At 47.8% G+C, this 27,006-nt stretch overlaps 1 protein-coding gene across 9 annotated transcripts in view; it reads right to left on the reverse strand.

The window, feature by feature from the left end:
• BICRA (BRD4 interacting chromatin remodeling complex associated protein) overlaps positions 1 to 27,006 on the reverse strand; it is a 1,420,469-nt gene that overhangs the window by 1,135,588 nt on the left and 257,875 nt on the right. For all 9 annotated transcript variants that reach the window (XM_069644334.1, XM_069644339.1, XM_069644332.1 and 6 more), the window contains one exon: positions 3,289 to 3,346. The gene's annotated coding sequence lies outside the window, so the exon portion shown is untranslated. The remainder of the gene's footprint in view (positions 1 to 3,288; positions 3,347 to 27,006) is intronic.

Below are 27,006 nucleotides of genomic sequence, written 5' to 3' on the forward strand. Positions count from 1 at the left end.
CGAGGTAACATACATTGGCCCCTTTGACTGGCCATTCCTCTCGCCCTTCCAAATGAGGAGTAGAAACAAAAGGATCCACCCCTCCATTGTTAACCCCTAGGACGAAAAGGCTGAGGTTGCCCAACAGCAAAGGGCATGTTGAGAAGACTAGCCTGGACATCAGGTGCAAATCCAAACTTTCTCAACCATGCAAACCTGCGCATCACAGTGCGCACAGCCATGGACCTGCTTACACTATCCAACCCAGACTGAAGGGATCCACACATAGCATCCTTGCCATCCTGAATAGCAGCCAGAAAACCATCCCTTTCTTCCCCCTCTGGAATATGCTCAGCCGCTAACGAAATGCAATTCCATAGAGTGTGCGAAAATGTTGCTAATGCACAAGTAGAGTTGGCCAATTTCAATGCCATACTCCCAGCAGAAAACACCTTGCGTGCCCATCCATCCATATGTTTATTGTCCCTATCAGGAGGCATTGTAGGGTACGCCACCTGCTTCGAGGTAACTGTAGCTGCCTGGACCACCAAACTCTCCAGAGTGGGGTGAGTGGACAAGAAGCCGGTGTCACTACTGCATGGGCGGTATTTCTTCGTCAGAGACTTGTTCACCACTGGAGTAGCTTCCGGTGTGCTCCAATTTGCAGTCACCCTTTTCTGCAGAGCCATATGAAACGGCAACAAGAGGTCGGTAAACGGACCCTGAACCAAGATATCAGTAAGGAACTCTAGCTCAAAGGGTACAGGAGGCCTAGACCAGGCCTGATACTCCACACCCTTAGACATGAGCCTGCGATATGAGGTGTCGGCATTCTCCCCCCGGGTCCGGCTTGCCGAACACCAACTCAGGGGAAGTGTCAATACCATTGGCATTGTGCAAGGTTTGACAAAGATCCTACATCCGACTGTCCTCTGAAATTAGGCATTCAGGAGCAAAAGGGTTCCCATACTGGAGACTAAAAGGGACAACGTCCTCATCAGATTGCTCCTCCTCCTCCTCCTCATAAATGTCAGTGAGAGACTTAAAAAAAAAAAAAAAAATTATTCCTCGGGAGAGGAGTGCACCTCATATCAGGTACAGGCCTTAAAGACTTATCAGTGGCCTTCCGCAGAGGGTCCACAAGCACAGGGACATTCGATTGTGTCTATGGCTCTGACGGCTTCGTCGTCGACGACAGCATCAACGGCATCAAGGGCCTGATCGGGGTCGAAGACCCGACAGGCGCACTCGACGGCAACGGCAATGGCGTTGATGCCTTCAAGGACTTCGAGAGTGTCGAAGGCTTCGTCGGTTTTGCCGGAGACGAAGACCTTGACTTGGCACGTCTCGGGTGATCTTTCGATGCCTTGTCCGAACAGGGCTGCAAGGCTCCCGGTGTTTATCACACGTCTACCTGGGATCAAAGGCGCGTGAGTATCAGGCCGAGAACATTCCTTGCCGGCTTCGTCAGAAGGCGTGGGCGGAACAGTGCCATTTTTATCAAACATTTTCATCATCGCCACTCGGAAAGAATCCCACTCCGCCGGGGTAGATGACTTGGACGGGCATTGCATTCTTCTTGGGGAGGCGTCCAATGAAGAGGACGAGGAAGGCGACCAATGGTGCTGTTTCCTGGATCACTAGACAAGGACGAGTGGCGGGAACTACTCCTAAATTGTGACTGCTCAGACTTCTTCTGCCGAGGAGTCACTTCTCGACTCGTCGGTCGAAGGTCCAGCAGGCTAGGATTTACTGGGCTTGGATACCTTTCCTATCTTTAGTTTCCCCTTAAGTTACCGCAAGGCCTTGGCAGTCAACGACTGACACTTCGAGCAATCATCCGTATCGTGGCTCTCGCTGACACACCACAAACAAGATACGGATCTGCGATGAACATTTTGGAGCTGCAGTCCAGACACTTCTTAAATCCAGACTTCTGGGTTGTTGGGGTGGAAGACGACAATCGGTTTTCACAGTAAGCACAAGGTGCGGCGACTTTAACGAAGCAAACAAGTTTGCGGAAAAAACAGAACTGGGGCTTTGGGCACCGTGCGTGGTGCTACTTATAACATCCGATTACAGTACCCTTGACGGAGGCCTTCAAGGGACATCGACCCGATGCCATCGACGCGGGGCACCCACTGCCGAAAATGTTCTGAAGCAGCCGAGCTGTGGACATTACATGTCAAAGATGAGGAATACGTTGAAGGACAAAATCAATTCAAAGTTTTCCTTTCTTAAGAGAGTAGTTAACAAGTGCACAGCCAGGTTGTGGGTGAATGCGGGCAGATAACCCGTGTAGCCTTGCAAAACCGCTCTGCCTGAGCAGGGCAACTTCCGAAAACTGCCTTAAATTGCACTAACTTTTCAAGGAAAGCACTTCACTATGACAGTCTCATTGAATCTACGGCTGAGAACATTTGTGGCAGAACCAACTTTAACATGTTATTAAATGAGATACCTGTTAAGAGGCAGAAGCAGCAAGGTGCACAAATCAGTGCTCCCACCACCACTGAAACTCCTTTATCCCAGTGACCTGGATTGACTTTACACTATCTGGACAGGTCAATGGTTGGCAGATAAAGCCTAATGTCGAATAATACACCATGTACTTTTAAGGCAACCTATGCATTATTAAATTCAGCGTTGTAAAAGTTGGTATTTGCGCTCTGTAAGTGACAAAAACTGGTTTGCCACCAAGAAAACATGGGCAAACCACTGAAGGAGATGACGATCAAACTGTACACATGCCAGTTTGACCGATACAGCATCTTCACAGATAACAATGTGTTGGGTCCGAGGCAAAAAGCAAATTTTCACATCCCACTACAGCCTACGAAAATGCATCAAGATGGAGCATTTCTCATATCCACAAGTGCCTATCAAGCAGCATGCACTAGTGGTGGAGGGGGTGGAGTTTGAGGGGCAATATTCAAGTGAAGGAAGATGGTTGGGTGGGTCCAAGATGTGTGGAGACATAGAACAAGTAGCAGTGTGAGGAAGAAAGGAGGGCGTGTGCTTTGAGTCAATATGACCCAAGCATTAGATTACACCATTTTCAGTTAGAAACTGCTGCAGGTGTGAAAATGCAGACATCGATTGTTTGAATGCGGCTGTTAGCTCCCTGCAGATTGCGGTTGTTTGCATGCTGCCTTTAGCTCCCTGCAGATGGCGGTTGTTGGCATGCTGAAAACGGTGATATAATGTAACATACCTTCCAACCGCCTTTCCGAAAAATGCCCTTTCCTCTACTTATTCACACAACAATGGCATCCCAAACCACATACAAAATTTCAAGAAAACACTTACTTCATATGTCCAAAGGCCGAGAGCCACTGGCTGCCACCGTCCAGAGGAGACAAAGTTCCTGGGAAAAAAAGGGCAAATTAACCAAGCATCAGAAACACAGTATATCCCAAGTTCTGGTTAAAGAGCATTTCCAATTATTATATCATATGCCTATAGAGACATGGTAGACGAACCACAACTTCTAAGTAGTGTTAACAAATGTGCACATTTTTATCCAATTTCACAATATCATTGTGGATCTTAAAATCCTGGCTAAAATGTTTTGAGTTTGGAGAAGGCAATACCCCTACTTCATTAAGTAAAATCATAACAGGTTTTTGTTCCCAGGTCTAAAAGATGAGATTATTAGGTGAATGTGGACGAAATCTCTATTAAAACCACCGCGAACCCCTTGCGATTTAAACAAAGTTCTTGGTAAGGAATTATTCAGAAAAAGCATTACATTGCATATGCTGGATGACTTCTTAACGCACAATCGTGCAAAAGATTGGTTTGGAGCCAATTTTGTGACCTTTTCCAAGAACTAGCATGCAAGCAAAAGTACAGATTCAGTGAATGGGGAAACTTCTTCTCAATTTCAAATCCAACCAATGACGTGACAAGGACAGCCATTTTCTTCCATTTACCTTTTTATGGCGCCCTAAAATGCATCGGCCAGGATAAATCAGCAGCGTAAGGGCATACAATATTTAAGTTCCCATCTCAAAGGTCTTTATACACACACAGAATACTTGTTTAACTGTGTTGGAACCGTAGGAATCCTACCACTGCCACTTACCTTAATTATGCTCACTAGCTACCTCGGCCTATTTGTTAACCAATAATTATCCTGGGGAAAAGAGATTTAATTACTTGGGAACCAAAACTACATGGCACATCTCATCAATTAATATACAGGATAAATTAAAGTCAATTGCTGCTCACTGTAACTGGGAAGTATTTATATGAATGTGTTGTGTAAAACAGCAACATTTCAGATGATTTTGCTACCAAGTTATTGTATTTTTTTAAATATGCTCTCACTACCCAATTTCACCTAAAGGACCTACATAAGGATTTGAGAGACTTAATGTGGTGTAGTTGCATCGTTTTGGCCCAAAAGCTCATAAATAAAAAGGTGAATGGGCTTTTAGTGCGCATTCGGCTAGCTAAAAAAACGTAACCCATAACGTCGAACAAGGGGAGACGGGTGTCCACCGCTCACCTAGTTCAGCATTGACTGCAGGAGTTGCGGGGGTGTCTCCTGCATCCATCAAATGTAATGCGGGGGACAAAAAAAGCACATTCGGAAAAGCTCGAGTTACAAAATGCGAGCAAGTCGGCTCTGCTATTTTGTAACTCACGTTTTTCCAATACGGTCTTTCAACGTACATGCTAGTTGTGTTGGGGTATTTTACTCTGCCCTGTGCACTGCAGGGGTGGGGAGTTGGGGCTTTGGGTTCCCAAACATCAAATAAATATCACAATGCTGGCACCATTGAGTTTGCAGTACTACAGCGGAAACATCTAACTGGGCGATCACTGAAATCCAACATGTTATTAACGAATGGAAGCTAGTGCAACACAGCAATAAAAGAGAAATATCTACTGTCTGACTAACCTGGTCTAAGGAAACATATGACCCTTCTAATTAATCGGAAACATGATTGGAGGTCATGGCAAAGTGCAGGCATTAAAAAAATCAATCAAGTCTTGAAAAAGGGATGTTGGCATTGTAAAATTCAAATACAAGTTGTGCAACACAGAAAGTTCAATTCAGAGTTATCATTTAACAAAAGTTCACCTTTCCTTTCTCCAGCTTGAAAATCTACAGTTATGACTCTCCCATACTCCATCTCTCAATCATTGCCAAAATGTAAATCTACTACTTAAAAACTGTCATCACCTCCCACAGTGATGAAGAAGGAAGAGAGAAATGGAAGATAGACCTGTGGTGCCCAATCTGAGAGCAGGATTTAGTAGGAATATACTTGATGAGGACAAAAAAAAAAAAAAAAAGACAGGCCATCAGTACGTCCAGCTACGAATCGTCCATGGTCTTTACCAGTGATCCCCAACGTGTAGCTTGGGAGCAACAGGTTGCTCACGGCACCTTAAATTGTTGCTCGCCAGTTGCTCTGGGCCATGGTTTGGAGGCCTAAAAGGAAGTGCTGAGGGTATGAGACCTCAGTAGCAATATAGCCAGGACAAAAGTCCTGGACAGGGCGAGAATGTTGGCAAATGAACCTGCTCCGGTTCCAGCTGGTTTAATTTTATACATCAATATACAGTATAGAGTCAACGGCTACCCGTCATAGACGCACATGAGGTGCACCAAAACTACAGTAACGCTAGTTTTTCATATGCTAGCGCAGAGATCACAAGAAGGGGATGTAGCATAAAACAAAGTTTCATTATTATCTAGAAAAAACACATTTTTATACATGCACGATTTGTGTTTGTTGCCCTCATGCAAATTATTTTTAGTTATATGTCTATACCTATTATAGCAGTATCATTGTTAAGCTGAAACATGACTGGTGATGCTTGCAGCCTCCTGCAGAAGGGATGTAACCAAGGGTTGAACTGCCCCTTTTGGGTTGGGAGCAAGGCTGATTTACGTGTAGTCTTTCCCCTTTAGTAAGGGCTTGGCAGGCAAAGAGCGATGGTCTCGAGGGTTGCCCAAAGCAATGCCAGAGGTTAAGATTATTTCTAAACCTTCCAGCCATCACCTCTTCTGTTTTGCTTTTGTTCAATCCCCGTCATTTTACGATACTTTGCCCAGCTGACAAAGGTATTAATGAATAAAATAATCGAAGCATGTTTTGTCCCAGAGAAAATTATAATATTCTGTTCCTTTGTACAGCTAGTAGGAGCATAATGGAGAAAAAAGTGGTATCCACACCCCAATTTCCTTTATTAAATAATTTGCATGCATTATATTTATCAGAAAAACAAATGTTAGTACCACCTATATTCATTATTACATAGTGTCCTAGTGGAAAAGTGCTCCTCGTTTGATACTCTGTCCATCTGGCACATGAATAAAAGGCAAATAAGGTAAATAGATGCCACATTTTTCACAGTTAATTTGCCCTATATTCAAATCCAATTAAGTTACTGTTAATAAGTTTAAATTATCAAGTCAATGAATGAATCCAAATACTTACTCAACACCACACACTCCCTATGAAGTGTTCATTAAATGCTCAATGTTTTAACTGATTTTTGCCACCATGTCTTATGTAAAAACCATTTTGGGTAGAGAAAAGATACCTAAAATCCTTCAGAAAAGTATTATTTTTATTCCTGACCACTTTTTCACCAATGTAACAGGCCTCAGGGGCTTTGAAATGCACTATTTGCCATTACATGCCAAAATAACTGAGGAGATAACTTCCAAAGCCCCAATGAAGTGATCTTTAAAGCCTAAAATATAATGACCAGTATTAATTAATATTTATTTAATCGCATTTCTCCCTTAAGATAGCAACATTTAGTAATGAAATTCACATAGAACAAGCTTAGAATAAAAAAGCAGCTTTAACATATTCAGACAAGCTATATAAAAATCCTAATCATTACAATTAATTATATAAATCGGCTCCAATGGATGTCCACACTTAACGCAAAACAGATAGACAAATTAACAGAAAATGAGCCAAATCTTGTTCAACTGCTATTTTGCAATCCAGCATTGTGCTTCCTCCTGCACACCTGCTTAATTTAATGGGGGTGGGCACATTTACACGTACTATTAGTATCAGCATCCTGCATTCTGGGGATCTTATTTAACAGATTTCTCCTTGCCATCTTATATGTGTCCCTAAGTCTGTATACAAAGCTACAGAGGTTAGCCTATGTACATGTTGGACATCTGCCTCTCTGACCATCGGAGAAGCTCTTGGTTTAAGAGCTATTTTCAGTTGCCTTAATGTACCAAATTTAGTTCTAACCCACCCCCTATCCAAATGGACAGTGCCTTATGACCCACCTTGCCACAAGTATTTTTATTCACCATGGGAGGCTGCAATAGCACCGACACTGAAAAACACTTTATCTTTATAATTAGCAAAAAAAAACAGATGTGCTTTAAAAAAAGAACAAAATCTTAACTGGTTCAACACCTTCAAACTGAACATCCCCAATTCAGCTCATAAGGGGGCTGCCAGTTGTATCTGCAGGGAGACCTGCTATCTGGCACAACATTTATTTTGCAACCCCTCTCGGACATAACAGTTTGAATCACTCGATTTCACTGCCATAAAAATCATGGAACATACCTTTGCCTTATAAACCTCCAGGCACGTGTCCAATAAGAATGCCTCAAACGTGAAATAAAAATGTAAAAAGCACTTTAATATTTATTTAATGAGGCCCTTTCAGCCGTCTTCTTAAAATGATTGACCCAAGCACCGCTCCTTGAGAAGAGTAGGCTCAAATAAAAATGAGACTGCCTCCTCATCCCTTCATTCATTTAAAAACTAGCTACAAGGTTTCACCATTTTCACAAACACCATCATTTTGTCTCTATAATATTTAATTTCAAAACTATAGTTCCCAAAAATGTATTTTGTGTTTAGCAGGTCCTGTTGGAGACCTGCCAGGGGTTAAGTCCAAAATAGCTGTGTCTTCAGCATAAAGAAGCATGCTATAAAATGTACCCTTCGGAGAGGGTAGTTTAAGTCTCCTAAGAGTAGTACTAGAATTAACGTCTGAACGGAATAAATTAGGGCCAACTGACATCCCGCTTTTCACCTTCATTGGTGGGGGACAACAACATTTAATTCCCTGATCTTGTATATCGGACAGAAGCCGAGATGTCTGCATATCACAGTTGGATAAGATGCATTAGTACCCAGCGAGGGCGCAATGAGAATGAAAGAGCCATTCTGATTGGCCCTCTCCAAGTCATTACCAGGCCGGGAATCCCTCTGTCGGGATTCCACAGCCTTTGTCCCCGGCGGGGGGCATGGCAGCCCCTCAGCCAATGAAGATGCTCGAAGCGGGGCCATCCCCGCTCCGAGCCTCCCCACTGCTGAGAGGCTACCATCACCCCCCCGCCGGGGACTGAGGTAAGGCTTTTTTTTCCCACCTTTCCTCCCTCCTCCCTCCTCCCTGCCCTCCCACATACCTTCTATCCCTAGGTCGCTGGTGGGGGACGATGGCAGCCTCCTGCCGTGTGGAATCTCGGAGCGGGGCCATTCCTCCTCCGAGTCTCCACATGGCTGGAGGCTTCCATCGTCCCCCGCTGGAGACTCAGGTACATTTATTAATTCTTTTGTCCCCCTTCCCCTCCCTTCCGCCCTCCCAACTGCACTTACCTTCTTTTTTTCCGGGAGCGGACGCGCTTGAAACGCTTCCGTTTCTAACACGTCCGCTCCCGATGGCCGCCTTTCCCGGCAGCCATTTTCTTTCTTTTTTTTTTCCCTGAAACGCTGCAGCATTTCGGGACAAAAAAAAGCTTTTAGTGCCCAGGTTATGCAGTTTTTGCGGGCCGGGGTACTAATAGCTATATGCCCCTCCCAGCGGGGCATTACCGACTCTGGTAATGCCCCGGGGCCCACAGTTATAGGCCCGAGCAAAGCCTTCGCTAAGGCCCTCGCTTCGCTCAGGCCTAACTATGGGCCCCGGGGCATTACCCGAGTCGGTAATGCCCCTGCCGCTCAGGGCATATTGCTTTAATAAAACATTAGGGACCCCAATAAAATGTAAATTACTCCACACTATGTTTCTATCAATCAAATCATAAAATTGTGAAAAAAGCCCAGAACAATCTCCCTCCCTTAACCTTACCGTATTTCGACATGATGGTGCTCAGAGTGAAGCAGTAATCCACTGTACTAAGCCCTCCCCTAAAACCTATTTGGGAAGACTTCAAGATATTGTTACTCAAGTCCCCTCCTCCAGTTTGAACAACAAACATTTGGAGAATAGCTTACTGGCAATGTCCAGTGAGGAAACTGACCTATAACCGTGGGGGGCTGGTGGTCCAAAGACTACTTGTCCAAGGAGATGGCATAATTCCTGTCTCGGCAACTTTATTAAACATAAAACCATTTGGTGTCCTTTGAAAAAGCTCCCACTGTTTCTCAAGAAATATTTGTTTTTGTCTTTTGGCAATTTCTATATGCCATTTTGTAACTATAATTATGACTAGCCATGTGCACACCTCATTAAATCATGATTCAATTTTCTTTTTGAGATTCTACATTGAACCATGGGTCCTACCTTTCTATAACCTGGACCTCCTGAACTTGGGGATGCTGTTTGCCAATAGTTCTATCCCAGAAAGTTTCAAATAAACTGACACTTTCCTATGTGGCCTCTGAACTGCTTAACGGTTTTAAGAGAATATCTCAATTTCTTGTGATTTAGTCATTCTTTCAAATGCCTCCTTGTCTAGCTTAAGCATCACCAACCAAACCCTCGGGCCTTCAGACATGTTCTCTGTGATGCCTACTGTGGGAAACCAGAAGGTGTCTCACCTACTATTCCCCGGGGATCAGTCATCCAGGTGGCCAGGACACTGGGGGTGTAACAGTGTGGGAGGTTCACCTGGGTGAGGGGTCTTCAGGGAGTGAGAGTAGGACTATGGATGGTGAGATGTGCTATCTCCTTCCCTACAACACATTTACCCCATCCTACCAAGTAAGATATCTAGGAACTCTAACCCCCTCACCCACACTTACAACACAAGCATTTTCTAACGGGCAACCCGCTATGAGAGAAAACGGACTAAAACCGGAGCCGTGTACCGGACGTGTACCAATACAATGGTCAGGCGAGGTCAGGCAATTACTGACCATCACACACATCTGACTTCTATTATGCTTCCCCACACGGATAAAAGGCAAAGCACGAGAGCACACTCTGAGCGAGTCAAAGCACACGAGAAAACAGCAGTTCTGAGATGGCAGTTTAACAAGAGAAGAAAGACGGCAAAACAGAAGGGGATCGCAAGGAGGAAAGTTCCCTTGACCTTTTCGACAAGTAACCGTTACTTTCATAGCGTAATACCAGGAAACCAGGCTAAAGAATCCTGCATTGTGTGTCGGAGATACCCGGGGACCCCTCGTCAATAATCAAGGCAGGGAGAATCACCAGCCGCCGTGGTACCATCCTTGGCTCCAAGAACAAAGCAGCGTCAGTGAAACCAACACAGCCGGCGAGTTGGGGAGACGGATACAAGGCCGTTTTGTGTTGATGCCAAGGTTGCAAGCAGCAACATTGTATGCCGAGCGCTGGATCAAACATTATTAAACTTTACTTGCGTTTTATCACACGCATTTTAACTGCTGAGTGATTGAACTTTCAAAGCAAGATACAATACCTTTGCCAGAGTGGTCCGGCATTGCATGGGTGCTCAATCAAAGGTCTCTGTAAGGTATTCAGCTGAGAAGTGGCAAAAGTCAAAAGTGAGAAAAGTTATATCGAGAAGTGAGCGGGTAATTCTTAATCAAAGTGGTACTGGGACGGGTTGAGCAAAATTCTGCGCACTGTCAAAGGTCTTTTAATTTTGGAGTAAAGAAAGTTTGGCAAAGTAGATAAAGCTGGTCCGAGCCTGGCAGGGGGAAATCGATTGAAAGCTTGCTTTGTGTTAAAGTCGGTCTGAGCCCGGCAGAGGGGGACCCGGGATGAACAGAAAATCACCCGAGAATTTGCACATGTGAAATCCTAAGAAGTAAGGATCTTTGATGTTTGTCGTGTTGCATCAGGCCTTCTGAAATAAGAGATTTTGAATGGCAAAGAGACTTTCGCACAGAAGGCAATGATGTTGAAGCTTTGAACTGCATCCTCGTGCTAGAGAAGCCAGAGACTGTGCTAAGCTTGAGTGTGCCACCTTGTCCTGTGCTGAAAACGTGGGGAAGGGAAGCCAACAGCTTCAATAGCCCAACATATCCTTTCTTGAACACTTTTCTTTTGCATAACATTATTTCCTACACTATTTGCATTTAGAAGTAAGGATTGGCAATGGGTTTATTAGTATAGGCCCTTTTATTTTGACAGACTCGACTAGGACTGCGTTATTATTTGATGGTCGTAGCTTGCTCCCATCTTTAAATATAGGATTAGATAGGCATTTTTCAAACCCAATTGAAGTTCAATAAACACCCTTGAACTGTGATCACTTGTGTCATTCTTGTTTGACACCATGCCTTCCTTACACTACCCTGGCCATTGGAAAATGAACTCAAGAGGATAGTGTTCACTCTTTGTTCAATCAGAAACGCAAAATGTCATAACATTCCGGAAGAAAAAATAATTCACAATACAGTAATCTATGACTGTGGAACAATATTGCTAATTGTTTATGCTCATCAATGCACCATTTACAGAATCCCAAAGTACGCCAATCAATCAGTGCTCCATTTGTGATCAATTTTACTGTCCAGACATTTGCACTAAATTTCTTAAAATATTTTGCTCGAGAACTCGAAACCCCTGGTAATGTTTATTTAGTTCATATTTTTAAACAACTTGGCTGATTCTATGTCTCTAAAAATGTACGAGTGACCCCTCAATTTCCTCAACAATTCCTGTAAACATAGTCTTAAGTTTATTACATTTCTAATTTGTGTTGCAATCATTTGTCCGCCAACTGAGCGGCAATACGTTCCGTCAAAATATTTATGTTGCTTACCATTTCATTTGATCTGCACATTTTGCTCATTGCGCAGAAAAGGTTAGGGACCCATGGTCTATACTGTACTCCAACAAGAATGTGGAAAAGTCAACTACTGGCCTTCAACTTCTGACGGCACTTCAATAAAGGAAATGGCACAAAGCTACAGATGTTTGCAACTGCCAAAAAGTTAAACAGTGGATTTCAATGCCGAAACATCTATCCTGAAAAAAAAAACAGATATGCGCCCTAGGTTTTATTTCTGCTAATTTCCACTTCATGGAGATTTGGTAAATGCAAACAATACATAGCGAAGAATTGGGAAAGCAAGTATTGACCCAAGTGAGGAGTGGATGCGGGATGTGAAATGCCCATCTAAAAGCAGGTCAGTGTACCTAGCTTTCATAGACTTTTCAATTAATATCAAGAATGGAACAATTAAAGTCAACCATAAACAGGCATGGGGTTTACTTAGAATAAAAGGGATGTCTAAGCAGGAATTAATTCTATGTTTTGGATCTCTTAACAAGTAGGTAAATAAAAGTCACAAAGTCTTAGATTGGTAGAGTGGATAAGGACCACATGCTCATTTCTTAACAGAAGAGGACCTTTTAGTGGATTAGTGCAGGCCACTTTGAAGGGAGGGTCATCTGCTTGGGTCCTTGCAGTGGAGCAGTGAAATGCTCGGGTCTTGGCGGTCCGGGATTTCACTGCTGTCTGCTCCAGATTAACTAAGTGTTGTTCCTCAGTCCAAAGCGGTTTCTTACTCTAAGAGGAATATGCTAGAAAACTACAAAATAATTGTTCGTTTTTGTATGAGATGTTCATGGAATCAGTAACAAGTAGTACACTGGTCTCACTTCTTAGTCTGCCTTATTCGTTCTAATCTATAATGAGTTATATAACAGAGGTTAGTTTCAGGTGGTGTTGAGAGTTTGTAGAAATTACTAAATATAGATCAAAGATGCTCATGGAATATGTTCATGTTATTGTGTTTAAGTATGTGGAAGCGTCTTTTAACAGTTTTGGTTATAGCGCTCAAAATATTTAAAAAAATAAAGCCCCAATTAATAAAACTAAAGGAAAAAAGAAAAATCGAGCATTGCACATCAAAACTAGTATTAATACTAATATATATATGACAATGCATTACTTACCGTAAAAGCATTTCTGATGGTTGTATCTGCTTAGATTCACATGCTGTGCATAGGTCCGACATCCAGTGGTCACTGCGGAGTATTGCATTTTGTTTTTCGTAGTCGAAAAGGGGACGTCGACAAGGCGTGTCTGTAACACTATCCCTATAGTGACGTGCGTTGTACCCACAATCCCTCACACGTCGAGGTCCCTCTGTTTGTATTTTTCTGCCCTGAGGGAGCCTTCCAGACGTAAGTGAGTACAGAAAAGAGAGAAATATAGTAGAGGATGTCTATGTTCCTTCCATCCGAGCGGGGAGGAAGGGCGGGCGCATGTGAATCTAAGCAGATACAACCATCAGAAATGCTTTTACGGTAAGTAATGCATTGTCTTCTGATGTTTGTTAATCTGCTTAGAATCACATGCTGTGCATAGACTAGCGAGCAGTACCCGGAGTTGGCGGTGGGTTATGAGAAGGAACAGTAGAGAAAAGATGTCTTAATACTGCCTGTCCCACCTGGGAGTCAGATCTAGAGTGTGCATCTAGACAGTAGTGTTTTGTAAAGGTGTGCCCAGAACTCCAGGTAGCCGCTTTGCAGATGGACTCAAGGGGAACATTTGCAATGAATGCTATGGAAGCCCCAGTGCCTCGAGTGGAATGTGCTCTTGGCTTGAAGGGTAGTTCTCTCTTAGCAAGAGTGTAACAGAGAGTGATGCATTGTACAATCCATCTAGATATAGTGGACTTAGAGACTGCATCTCCTTCTCTGCCTGCTGCCACCGAGACAAAGAACTGATTAGTCTTTCTCAGTGATCTGGTTCTTTCCATGTAGAACATGACAGCTCTGCGTACATCTAGTGTATGCAGACTTTTTTCTCCCAAGCTGGAAGGGTTTTGAAAGAAAGTTGGTAGTTCTATAGATTGGTTTACATGAAATTTTGAGATGAATTTTGGTGCAAACCTTGGGTGTGTGCGAAGAACCACCTTATCCTTGTGAACTGATACGAAGGGGTCTAGTACAGAAAGAGCCTATAGTTCACTTACTCTCCTAATGGAGGTGATAGCTATTAGGAAAGCAGTCTTAAGAGTGAGGTATTTAAGAGTTGCCTTGTGCATGGGTTCGAAAGGAGTGCCCATGAGTCTAGAAAGTACCACGTTTAAGTCCCATCCGGGAGCTGGGTTAGCTATCGGGGGGTGTTTCTCTTTACCCCTTCCATGAAGGCCTTGATAACTGGTATCTTCCACCACGACACTTTAAGTTGGGAAGTGGTGTATGCAGAAAGTGCCGCTAGGTGGACTTTAATGGAATTAAACACTAGACCTGAATCCAGTAAATGGGTCAAGTACAGAATAATGTTAGTGGCAGAGCAGTCAACCGGGTTGATGTTCTTACTTCTACACCAGATGACAAATCTTTTCCACTTGCTAGAATAGCAGTGGCGAGTATTAGGTTTTCTGGCTTCCCTGAGGATGTCCATACATCTCTGCGGGAGATGTAAATGTCCAAATTCTATGATTTCAGGAGCCAGGCTGCTAAGTTCATGGTCTGAGGGCATGGATGCAGTGTCCTGCCCTTGTCTTGTGACAGCATGTTGTATGGGCAGGGAAGTTTCATTGGGGGAGATAGGGACATCTCCATCAAGTGAGCGAACCATGGCTGCCGGGCCCACATTGGGGCCACTAGTATCATGGTAACCTGCTCTTGGTGCATCTTGTGCACCACTTTGTTGAGGAGGGGAGTCGGGGGAAAGGCGTAAACAAATTTCCCTGACCATTGAATCAACAGACCGTTCCCCTTGGACTGGTTCTGGGGGTACCTGGAGGCGTAACTTTGGCATTGTGAGTTCTCCAGGGTTGCGAACAGGTCTATTTCCGGGAAACCCCATTGCGTGAAGACGTCTAAGACGATGTCTTCGTGCAATTGCCATTCATACTCTTTGGGTAGGGGGAAGTCTCTGCTGAGTTTGTCTGCTAGCAGATTGAGTTCCCCTGGTACATGTTGTGATAGTAGGAACATGTTGTGTTTGAGAGCCCACTTCCATATATTCTGGGACAGCTTGGACAGTCCTGGAGAGTGAGTGCCCCCTTGCTTGTTGAGATAGTACATGGCTGTGGTGCTGTCTGTGAGGACCATCACTGTCTTTCCTTGTAAGTGTTCCTGAAAGGCTTTCAGTGCTTTGAACACTGCTAATAGTTCCAGCAGGTTTATATGCTTGGATGCTAAGCTCGGAGTCCACACTCCGTGAGCAGTCTGATGGGATAGGTGAGCCCCCCATCCTGTAAGGGATGCGTCTGTGGTTAGAGTGGCTTCCACTGCGGGTGTGGCAAAAGTTTTCCCTAATAACAGGTTTTCCTTTGTCCACCACCGTAGCGAGAGAACCAAGGCCTGCGAGACCACCACTAGATCGTCCCATTGTCCGCTGGCCTGACACCACTGGCTGTAGAGCCACTCTTGCATTGGGCGCATGCGCAGGCGCGCGTGAGGTACCAAATAAATACATGACGCCATCATCCCTAGCAAGCGCATTGCTTTGCGTACCGTCACCTCTCGACCGGCCACATAATGGGGGATCTGAAACAGCATGTTTTGGACCCTCTCGTTGGAGGGGAAGACGAGGCCGTCCTTTGTTCGAATTAGAGCCCCTAGGAATTGTTCGATTTGGCTGGGGTCTAAGCTGGACTTCTTTTCGTTGATGGAGAAGCCCAGTTGGAACAAAAGGTCTACGGTCCTTTGGGTATTGGAGAAGCATGTTTCGTAAGAATCCCCTGTTATGAGCCAGTCATCGAGGTACGGGTAAACCGGGATGGATAATCTGCGCAGGTGGGCCGCTGCCACTGCCAGTACTTTCGTGAATACCCTTGGTGCAGATGCTATCCCGAAGGGTAGTACTCTGAACTGGTAGTGTTTGTTCCCTATCTTGAACCTGAGGTATTTTCTGTGCGCTGGCAACATTAAAATATGAAAGTATGCATCTTTCATGTCTAGTGTTGTCATGTAATCCCCCTGTGATAACAGTGGGATTACATCCTGCAAGGTCACCATACGAAACTTTTGGGGTTTGACAAACTTGTTCGCTGGACGCAGATCTAATACAGGGCGCATGGTTAAATCCTTTTTGGGTACAAGGAAGTACACTGAATAAATACCTTCTGTTACCTGAGATAGGGGGACAGCCTCTATAGCTTCTTTTTTCAGTAGCTCTTCTACTTCTTGAAGAAGAATAGTGAGGTGTTCCGGTGTCATGCGCAAGTTCCGTGGGGGTCTGTATTTCGGGAAACCGTTGAATTCGATGCAGTATCCGTGGGCTATGGTGGATAATACCCAGCGGTCTGACGTTATTCCCTCCCATGCTGAAAGGAACGATGTTAGCCGGCCCCCGACCGGTGATGCATGGGAGGGGACCCGAATCTTTGGGTCATTTGTTGGTATTGGGCGTGGGGCCTTTTGGACTGGAGCCGCGCCCTCTTCCTTTGCCACGAAGTTGGCCTCTTTGACTGAACTGGGTGCTTTGGTTAGAGGGCCAGTTGGTAGCAGAGTAAAATTGTTGTTGGCTTTGCTGCTGGCGTTGGCCACGAAAGGAGCGTCTATTGCCATAGCTGCGTCTGTTAGGTGGCCTAGAAATTTGGTCAAGAGTCTTGATGGTATCAAACTCCTTCTTCGCATGTTCTAGGGCCTCATCAACTGCTTTTCCAAACAGATGTGTTTGCTCTATGGGCTTATTTATTAGGGAAGCCTGGGTTTCCGGCTTAAATCCCGAATTGCGCAGCCAGACATGGCGTTTGAGAAGTATTCCCTGAACCAGGGAACGGCCAGCTGTCTCTGCGGCATCTAAGGAGTTCTTTACGATGCCCTGGTTTACCAGAGTTCCCTCTGATATAGTAGCCAACAGGCGTGAACGCAGGGGTTCTGGTGCGTCCTCTGCTTCGCTGCGCAGCTTGCTCCACTGTGCATCTGCGTAGCTAGCTAGTAGGGAATTGTTATTTGCAATCCTAGTTGAGAAGGCAGTGGAGGTAGTGATTCTCTTCCCAAGTGCATAGAGCTTCTTGCCCTCTTTGTCAGGTGGTGCCTCACTAGTAGATAGTGGTACCCCAGCTCTCTTTCTTGTGTTAGTAACTACCAGAGAGTCCGGAATAGAATGTCCCCTGATGTACAAAGGGTCAGAAGACGAAGGGCTGAAGAGCTTTTCTATCCGAGGGTTGACCCCTCTGACTAAGGCCGGATTGGAAAGGGAAGGAGTTATTCTTCTCCTTATAGAAGCCAGGAGCGGAATGGACTGACTGACCGGGGCTTTTTCTTTAATAACTTTTTCTACAAAGTCTATGTCCGGAAGAGTCTCCCCTGTGTCTATTTCAAAATGCGCTGCTGCCTTGCGCAATAGTGCATTAAGTGAAGGCTGGTCATCTATGGGGGAGGTGTTCCCAATAGGTGAGTCCTTGGGAGGAGAAGGGTGAAAGACATCAGGGTCTGAGTGCACTGATGGGGATTGCCAAGGCTGCACTGATGGGGAGTACCAGGGCTGTGAGGTAGCTGTATCTTCTTCAAAAGCTCCTGCACTAGTGTAAGGGTCTTCCTCAAACCTCTCCTCCTCATGTTCTTCCTCTCCACCTAAACACTCCTCATCTTCCTGGAGGTATTGCTCCTCTTCAGTGAGGTCATATGCGTCTGTAGAAGGGGGAAACAGCCTAGGAATCTTGACCCTAGGGTCATCCTGGGTCCATTCTCTTGGTCTTTTGGGTGTGGGTGGGTTTTGGCTACCCAAAAACCTTTCCATTTTTTCCATACAAGAATGGAGTCTTTCAAGGGTCTCATGGGGAACCCCTGAATAGTCTAGAGGGGGGAAATCCGTGTTTTCGCCTTCCAAATGCTTAGAACGCTCGGACAACGTCGACGAAAGGTTTCCGTCGCCCTCAGAAAAGCCCTCCGGTAGTTCAGAAGTGCCTTTAGATGAAGGGGGCAGTTCCTGGCTACTCTTGTGCTTTTTCGGCGTTTCTATATCCTTCGGTGCGGTATTCGACGTCTGTTTCGTCGTCCGCTTACGTTTGTCCTCGGAAACAATTCTCGCCAGGCTCTCGACAACGAGTTCGTCAGTAGAGGGTTCTGGAGTCGGCGTTGCCTGCGTTACGCGTTGTTTCTCGACGGCCGCTCTATGGAGCGTTACGTCGGATGTTTTTGAGGTAGCGCCCGTGTTAGATGAAAGCCCAATCGCTGGTCGCGGCTGCGTTTGCGGGTGGGGCTTGAGACCCATACGGTCTGAGGTAGACGCCGGAGTGCCCTGCGTCCCCTTCGGCGCTGATGGATCCTTCGTCCTCGACGAAGAGCCGTGGGTTGTGTGCTTAGGCCTATGGGGTCTGTGTGCGTCCTTGTCGCCGGGATGTTCATCCCCATAAGCAGGGCGTGAGCCGAGCCCGTCGGGGCCGGGGACGGACGTCGAGGAGCGCGAGCGCTCCTTCTGGGGGTTAATGACTTCCGTAACGGACGTCGAGTTATCACCCTCCTCGTCACTTTCTGTAACAGCGGCGGCGGGTGAGGAAACTGACTTCGACATAGCGTAGTCCGCCCACCTCTTAACTTTCCCTTCTTTAAGAGTTCTTGGTTTCAAGAGCTTACAGGCCGCGCAGCTGTCCTCTTCATGATCGAGGGGCAAGCAACGATTACAGAGCTTGTGTTTGTCTTTCCAAGTGTATTTGCCCCTACAGCGTGGGCAAAACTTAAAAGGTGTCCTCTCCATAGCTGAGGCAATAAAAACTGGTGATAACAACCCCAAGGGAAAGATAGGGGAGAAAGAAAGACATTCTCGACGAGAAGATAAAAGTTCGAACCCCCACTCTCCCTACTGTATGTTGGCCGGCGAGGCCTGGCCACGTGTTCGGCAGCGCCGAAGGATCTCCTCCGTCTCTTCCCCTCCGTCGAAAACTTGCTCGGCGGAGTAACAGCTTCACAGCGAACGTCGAGGGGAGGGATCTTTTAGCAATAATTATATATTAAGGACCGAGGTCCGTAGTAATTGTTTAGCAATGTCTCTCTAGGAGCTCCGCGTAAGGCGACCATAAGCTGGGCGGAAAAAAACTATCTGAGAGACCTCGACGCGTGAGGGATTGTGGGTACAACGCACGTCACTATAGGGATAGTGTTACAGACACGCCTTGTCGACGTCCCCTTTTCGACTACGAAAAACAAAATGCAATACTCCGCAGTGACCACTGGATGTCGGACCTATGCACAGCATGTGATTCTAAGCAGATTAACAAACATCAGAAATATATATATATACATATATAGTGGTACGTGTGTGGGTATAACTTGCATGAGAGACTTCATTCTCATCAGTCTGCACTGTGTGGGGTCTTTGTCATGGTGGTCTCACCCAATACAAGCATGAAAGGGGCAGAGAAACGACCTGCAAGTGTGCAGTACTTCTATCGGTTCCACATGGAACATTAGCATTTGTTTCTATTTTACCTAAAAACTGAAAATGCAATATTATAGAATGTACCACCTAAACAACTCCCAAAGCAAGGGATCATGCTAGTCCTTACACATGAAAACCAACGCACTGCCCGAAATACTAGGGTGTGCTATACCATAAGATCTTGATGTGTGAAAATATAAGATTTGTGGTGCAGTATACTCCCGACTCCCGCCTGCTTGGTGATGCTAGATTCCTAGGAGCTGCTTTTAGGCCCTGCTAATCAAATATTACATTTGGAACCCTGTATCATGCTGACAAGCACTTGCAGCCTATGAGGGAGTTTTGAAAGAGAAATGTGACATGGGCTCTTTTATTGTACCACAAGTGGACAACATCAATACACAGTCAAATTCAAATGGTGTTAAAAATGTCTGAGGCAGAAAAAAAACGTTAAGCTTAAAAATCTAAAAACAAATACAATCTTGGGAAAATATCACACAAGCGTGGGCAAATCAAATAATGGAAATGTAGATCTTACAAAAAAATCTGCATAAGGTACAGCACGCGTGCGCGTCTTAGTGCGTGCGCATAGCATTACACACCTCTGAAACTGCACTCCAGGAGTTCTCCTTGCCCACGCCTGCCCCCACCCCATCGTCCGAGGTGGCTCCGTTACACAGTACATCACTTCGAGTGGTGTTAAGTAGTGACCCTCTGGGGCAATGTTGACATATGCAATTAAGTTTGCCTTGTGCCTTATAACGCTTTAAATTGCACCAGATGTAGGAATGTGCCTGAAGTGCAAAACACGGCGCAGTATTGAAAAGGACCTGTTGGGGGGGCGCTGTTGAGCAGCCTGCAAGATGGCCGCTTAGCGCTCGAGCTCCACGCCTAGCCGCCACCTATCCGATTACATTTGCGGCTCCCTGCCTGATCCTGGTACCCTGCCTCGCACTAACGACGGCTGCTGCTGGGGGCTCTCTCCACACCAACTTCTGGAAGAAATCGGACTCCGGGTACCCGTAATCCACCCACGAACTACGCGGGCGGCGGCGCGGCCTGTGCCATCGTTCGTCTCCCGAGTCTCTCGGGCCCCGACTCGGCGCTCGCCGCCGCCCACTTTGCTGCTGGATCGTGCCTGCGTCTTAGGCGCGGCTCCTCTACGCCACTGGCCCGGAGTTACAACTATCTCCGCCTGCCCGCCCCTCCGGGGGGAGGAACGTTGCTGCGCCGGCCGTCGGGCCGCGGCTGAGGGAGTGTGCTGGCGGGCCCGCTCGAGATCGTTCCCCGCCCGGCTGCGGACCCTGAGGGCGACCCACGGATCTGCGACCTCTCCCTCCGCTCCCGGGGGGCTGCTGGAGGTCCGGCGTGCTGCGGCGGCCCTGCCTGGACCTGACCGGTTGAGCGGCGAACTGCGAGGTGAGATCCGGGGGTGACTGTATTTTTCTTCCCGGCGGGATGGCCAGCTGAGGCCTGGATGTATGGATCGCTGCTGGGGCTGCATGGGGACCTCACTCCGCTCCTGGGCCTACGCTGCACCTCACCTCCTCTAGGGTGGGCGACCTGCTCCACACCTAACGGACCCCCGCCTCCCTGGTCCTGCTTGATCCTCGCCACGTTAACCGGGCCCGCCACTGGCGGCGAACTTTACCGCACCGGACCGTTCCCACTGGCTCCGCGGCATCTCTTCCGCACATCTCGCCCTCTCAGCGCCCCAACCTCTTATTGACTACGCGCTGCTCGCCTTGGCGGAGTCCATCACTGGGTCTGTGCTGGGTGGGCTGCCGGTCCCTCTGCTGAGCCCTGCATTGGCTTCATATCTTCAATTCCCACGCATATCGTCTCCCGGCTCAGGGCTTTACCAACCTAGGCCTACTTGGCCACCTCCTACGTGCCCGTAGCAGAACGTGCCGCTACATCTGGCTACTCTTCGCTCTGCATCTCCCTCTCATTCTCTTCCGTCGACCATGTCGAATCGCTCCAAGAGCGGCGCTAGAGGGGGTGCCATGGACAAATTTACTAAAGCGGTCCCTCGATCCGAGGGGGGCCACGCATCAACTACGCCAGAGGAACCTGATATCGAGCAGAGCCCCGGGGCTCCATCCCCTGATCTTACTGCCATGATGGAATCGATGGCAAAAAACTTCACCTCCTTTCATGAGAAGCTTGACGACATCAATGCTAATGTGGCTTCGCTCAAAACACGTGTCGATCAGGCTGGCTCCAGAATTACAGAGGCCGAGAATCGGATTTCGACCAACGAAGACGAACTACACACACTACAGGACACTGTGGCTGCCTTGTCGCGTGACATGAAGAGCGTAAGGGCCAAATGTGACGACTTAGAATCCCGCTCCCGTAGGAACAACCTACGCATCATTGGGGTTCCCGAAACCGCCCTGAAGGGTCGTATGGAGGAGGCGGTCGAGCGCCTACTTAAGGACTTGCTTGGGGACCCGGAATTTTCCCCTTATTTCACTGTTGAGCGAGCTCACCGTGCCTTGTCCCCGCGCCCCAAGCCTGGCGATATCCCCAGGCCCATTATAGCCAGGATCCTCAATTACCGGGACAGAGACCTCATTCTCCGCCTGGCACGCGAGAAGGGTGAGCTGCGCTTGGAGTCTAACACTATTCGAATTTTCCCGGATTTCTCAGTGGCTGTGCAGCAGGAAAGGCGTCAGTTCCTTGGCGTCAAGAAGATGCTTCGGGAGCGCAAAGTCCCATATGCCATTTTATTTCCTGCCAGACTCAAAATCACCCACAGGGGCAAACTCTTTTTCTTCACCATCCCTGAAGAGGCGGCGAAATTTATTGAAATGGAGATACCGCTCCAGGGCCTTGCTGATGAGAACTGAGGGAATGTCGAGGAAAGGGTTTATTCGCTGCATTTGTAATTACGCTATCTCACTGTGATGGTCTATGCACTCGTTATTGCCCGGGTTGGGATGCCAGGGCCCTACTCCTCCTTTGGTCTGGGTTGCCGCTGTACATAGGTCCAACATTGTGAGGTTTAGCTGCCCAACTGTCATGTTTTCCTCCCTAAGCGGCACTACTGCGAGACCCTCACTTCATTAAGACCGCTCCAGTTCCCCACTCAGGGGACACATGGGGTAGATGCTATTCGTTTGTTGACACTGGTCTGGTGGCTGCGGAGCCGCAGGGGCTTGCGTGTGGTCCCCACATTTCCGCTTGTGGGCGGGGACTCGCGCTGGGAGTCCACTGATACTGTTTGTTTTGTAACAGAGCCGCTGGCTCTAGGCGTGCTAGTGCGTGGCAACGGCGCACCCCATTGCGATTGCACTGTTTTTCTCTGTTCTGTTGTTATGGGTTGGCCCCTGTTGGGCCCTTGGGGGGTTCTGGCCAGGTTGTGGTTGGCCTAATGTCGGGCGGCTAAGGGTGGGTGATGGGTACACTGCTGATTCACGGTTAGTGGTGCGGGTGGGGGGTGGGAAGGGGGTTGTTTTCTCAAAAGGCACACAAGGTTTCACTGGGCGCATGCTGGCGGGGCGCAAGCGCGCATGCTGTTTTAACTACGGAGGCCCACATTGCCACTTGGGTTGGGATGTTCACTGAGGATGAATACTGCGGTTGAATATGGCTACGATTAAAATGCCTACTGTCATAATGTCCTGGAATGTTCGAGGATTTAGCAACCATACCAAAGCGCGCAAGATCATGGGGTATGCCAACAGGCATAACTCTAGGATCCTGCTACTGCAGGAGACACACTCCAATGGTCTGATACCAAGGGCACTTGCCCCATCCTGGGGTCCCGCCAGATTTTTCACTTCCTACTCCACGCAGTCCAGGGGGGTTCTCACGCTTATCCACAAATCAATTAAGTTTGGACTTCATAAAAGCTACATCGACCCCGAAGGTCGCTACGTTATATTACACTGTACATTGGTCAATAGGGAATACCTGCTTGTCAACACCTACTGCCCCAATGTGGACTCACCGGAATTCTTTGACGCAATAGCCACCATACTTCTGGGTTATGTGGGAGTGCACATTATATGGGGAGGAGACCTAAACCTGATATTGGACACTGTCTTGGACAGAACATCCACGACTCCTAGGGCAGTCTCCCGCGCGGCGCGCAGGCTACGGGGTCACATGAAATCCCTCAACATTTGTGACGCCTGGAGGACTCTCCACCCGCAGAAACGCGAATATACCTATTACTCGTCTGTACACGACAGCTCGTCCAGGATAGATCTGTTTCTTGTTTCCGGTGAGGTAATGGGCGGAGTGGAGGGCGCGGGCATTTTGGCCCGCACGCTCTCGGACCACGCCCCAATCACATTGTCCCTGAAATTAGGCACTACTGCTCCAACGGTCAGCACTTGGCGTTTTAAATCTGAGGCCCTAAAGGACATCGTGTTTAAGGCCGAAATACTAGCGGATATCGAGTCGTTCTTCGAACTTAACTCTCTCCAGGACACGACCGCAGCGGTTAGGTGGGAGGCCTTCAAAGTATATATAAGGGGCATGTCCATCTCCCAGGAGGCCGGGGTGCTGAAGGCCATTAGAACTGCCCTGGGGCAATCTGAGGCCAAATTGAAACAACTTGAGCAACGCGCCACTACCGGCTCTGACACCTCCATTCTTGCCCAGATTTCTGACGAACTTCAAGTATATAATACACTGGCCACCTCCGAAGTCCGTTATTTCAGTCGCCCACAGGCCGCCAGGAGATATGGGGAGGGCGATAGACCTGGGAAAACGCTTGCGACCCTGGCTAGGGGGGAATTGGGCCGTACACAGGTCTCCTTCATCAAGGATCGGAATGGGGACGTGCAATGGGCGGACCCGAAAATACTAGAGACATTCACTGAGTTTTACAGCTCCCTCTATTCCCAGCCCGCAGAACACGCCGAGCAACATATGCGCGAACTCCTCGGGCAAACTCCTACCACGGAGATTTCCCAACAGACTAGGGACCAGTTAGACTCCCCGATTACATTAGACGAGATAGTAGCGTCCATCTCCGACTTGCCCAAAGGCAAGGCGCCTGGCCCTGATGGCCTCACCGCCGACTTTTATCAGGAACACATTGCCGTCCTGGCCCCTCGTCTGTTCGAGGTATGGAACGAGGCGCTACAAACCTCCATCCTTCCCCCCTCCATGCGTGAAGCGGTAATCACGGTGTTGCTCAAACCGGGCAAGCCGGAAGACGAATGTGGGTCATACAGACCCCTCTCTCTCATGAACCTGGACACAAAGATCTTCGCTAAAATTATTGCCAACCGTTTCTTGCCGATAATGACGCACCTTGTGCATGAGGACCAGGCGGGCTTCGTCCCGGGCAGGTCCACCTCCCACAATATCAGGAGACTGTTTAATGTCATGTCCCGCATAGACCAGGATGCCCAGGCTGTGGCGGTTACGTTAGACGCCCAGAAGGCCTTTGACATGGTCTCTTGGAAGTATATGTGGCTGGTCCTCGAGACAATGGGTGTTGGTCCAAACATGATAGGATTCATCAGACTTTTGTACACCTCCCCCGTGGCGCGGGTTCGTGTTAACTCTCTTACATCTGAGATCTTCACGCTTTTCAGAGGCACCCGGCAGGGCTGCCCCTTCTCGCCGATTCTCTTCGCACTGGCGATTGAACCGATGGCGGACTATGTGCGCTCGAGACATTCTCGCAAAGGTATAAGATTAATAGAGGAGCCTGAAATCATATCCCTATATGCAGATGATGTCCTACTTTACATCAGGGATCCCGCTACCCATCTCAACCCCATACTGAGAGACATCACTCGCATTGGTACACATTCCGGCTTTACGATCAATTACTCCAAGTCGGAGATCTTCCCGCTTACGAAAATTACTACACACCCTGCTTCTGAATATCCTCTGCGCTGGGCCCCTAACGGTATTAAATACCTGGGAGTACATGTATCCCTCACTAAACCCACCCTACTCACCGATAATTACTCCGCTGTAGCGCGGACTGTTGAGGAAAAAATTTCACGATGGCGCACTCTCCCGTTGTCCTTTGCGGGTCGACTGTCCCTGATCAAAATGATCCTCCTCCCCAAGCTCCTGTACACCTTTAGTAATGTGCCCCTGTGGCCTGGGAGGGCATACTTCACTAAGCTTCACACACTCTGCGCACAGTTCCTCTGGCACTCTGGTGCGGTGCGCAAAAAGTGGACTGACATGGCACTCTCGTACAGGCGGGGGGGCATGGCTGCCCCTGACCTGGCTACATATTGGTTCGCGGCCCAAGCCCAGTATGCCACCCACTGGTACCCTGGCGCCCCGGGACGCCCTCACGTCAAGCTGGAACGGCTGGCATCCTCGGGTATTAATCTGATGACCCTAGTGCTGCACCGACACTACGCACCGGACTCCCCCATTGACCCCTTAGCCGCAACATTATTCGCCTGGTCACACATACTAAGCCCGTCGCCTGGGACTTCTCCGTATTACAAGTGGCTGCCTGTGTGGGCCTTCCCGGGCCTGGAACCCACGCACGATGTGGCCTTGACCCGCCACTGGGAGGCTTTGGGATATAGGGCACTATCTGACTTCTACCCAGAGGGCAAATTTATAGATCCCCGGACGTGGAGGCCGGGTCACACCAAATCTCCCTTAGAGACCCTTCAATACTTCAGGCTTCGCGCTTCGTTCCGCACTATGTGGCCCTCCTTCCCAAACGAACCCCCAGACGACCCTGCTTTAGCGTACATTGCCAATTCGGGTGGGGCACGGGGGGTTGTCTCATCACTGTATCACATCCTGCAGGTTGCCTCCCCTGCCCCGATCCTTGGGGCGCGCAACAAATGGGCTGATGAGTTGGGTCTAGAGATACCGGATGGGTTATGGGATGGCATGTGCCTCCACACCAAAAGAGTCTCCTTCAACTTTCGCTTTCGGGCCATGCAGTATAAACTCCTCAACAGGCTATACTACACACCTCACAGGACTTCTGGGTTTGCTCGCTCCGAGGTGCGCCTTTGCCCTCGTTGCAAGGCCACAGATGCTGATCACCTCCATATGTTCTGGTCCTGTCACAAGCTGTCCGATTTCTGGGGAGGGGTCATGAACACACTTAGTGCGGTAACTGAAACCACTGTCGATCCCGACCCTCTGGCAGTTCTATTTGGGGTTTGGGGCACCGAGGAAACTAAACGCCTGAAAAAGTTTCTAGACATAAGTTGCATGGTTGCCAAGAAGTGTATACTTCAGGCCTGGCGATGTTCCTCTCCCCCGACCCATCAGAGATGGTTGGGCATGCTCACATGGTCAAGGAACTGCGAGGAGGACTATCTGGCTACGCTGCCTGCTCGTTCTCGTCCTAAGAACATTTGGAGTGAATTCACCACATATCTCAATAACCTGTCTGATGCCACAAATGGGTCTTGTCCATCCCCGGCACCCACCCATGCATTGTGATCTTATCCAGCCTCCTCTTTTGTTTGTACAATATTGCAGTCATTGTTGTAAAGATGTTATTGTGGCCCGTTGACGGCTCTACGAGCCACTCGATTCATATGCTTGTTGTCCCGATGTTTGTACCCTGTGAACCTCTGCCAATAAAAATAAAAGTTTAA

The sequence above is a fragment of the Ambystoma mexicanum genome, chromosome 2p (assembly GCF_040938575.1).
Source record: "Ambystoma mexicanum isolate Mex_15411 chromosome 2p, UKY_AmexF1_1, whole genome shotgun sequence".
NCBI lineage: Eukaryota > Metazoa > Chordata > Amphibia > Caudata > Ambystomatidae > Ambystoma > Ambystoma mexicanum.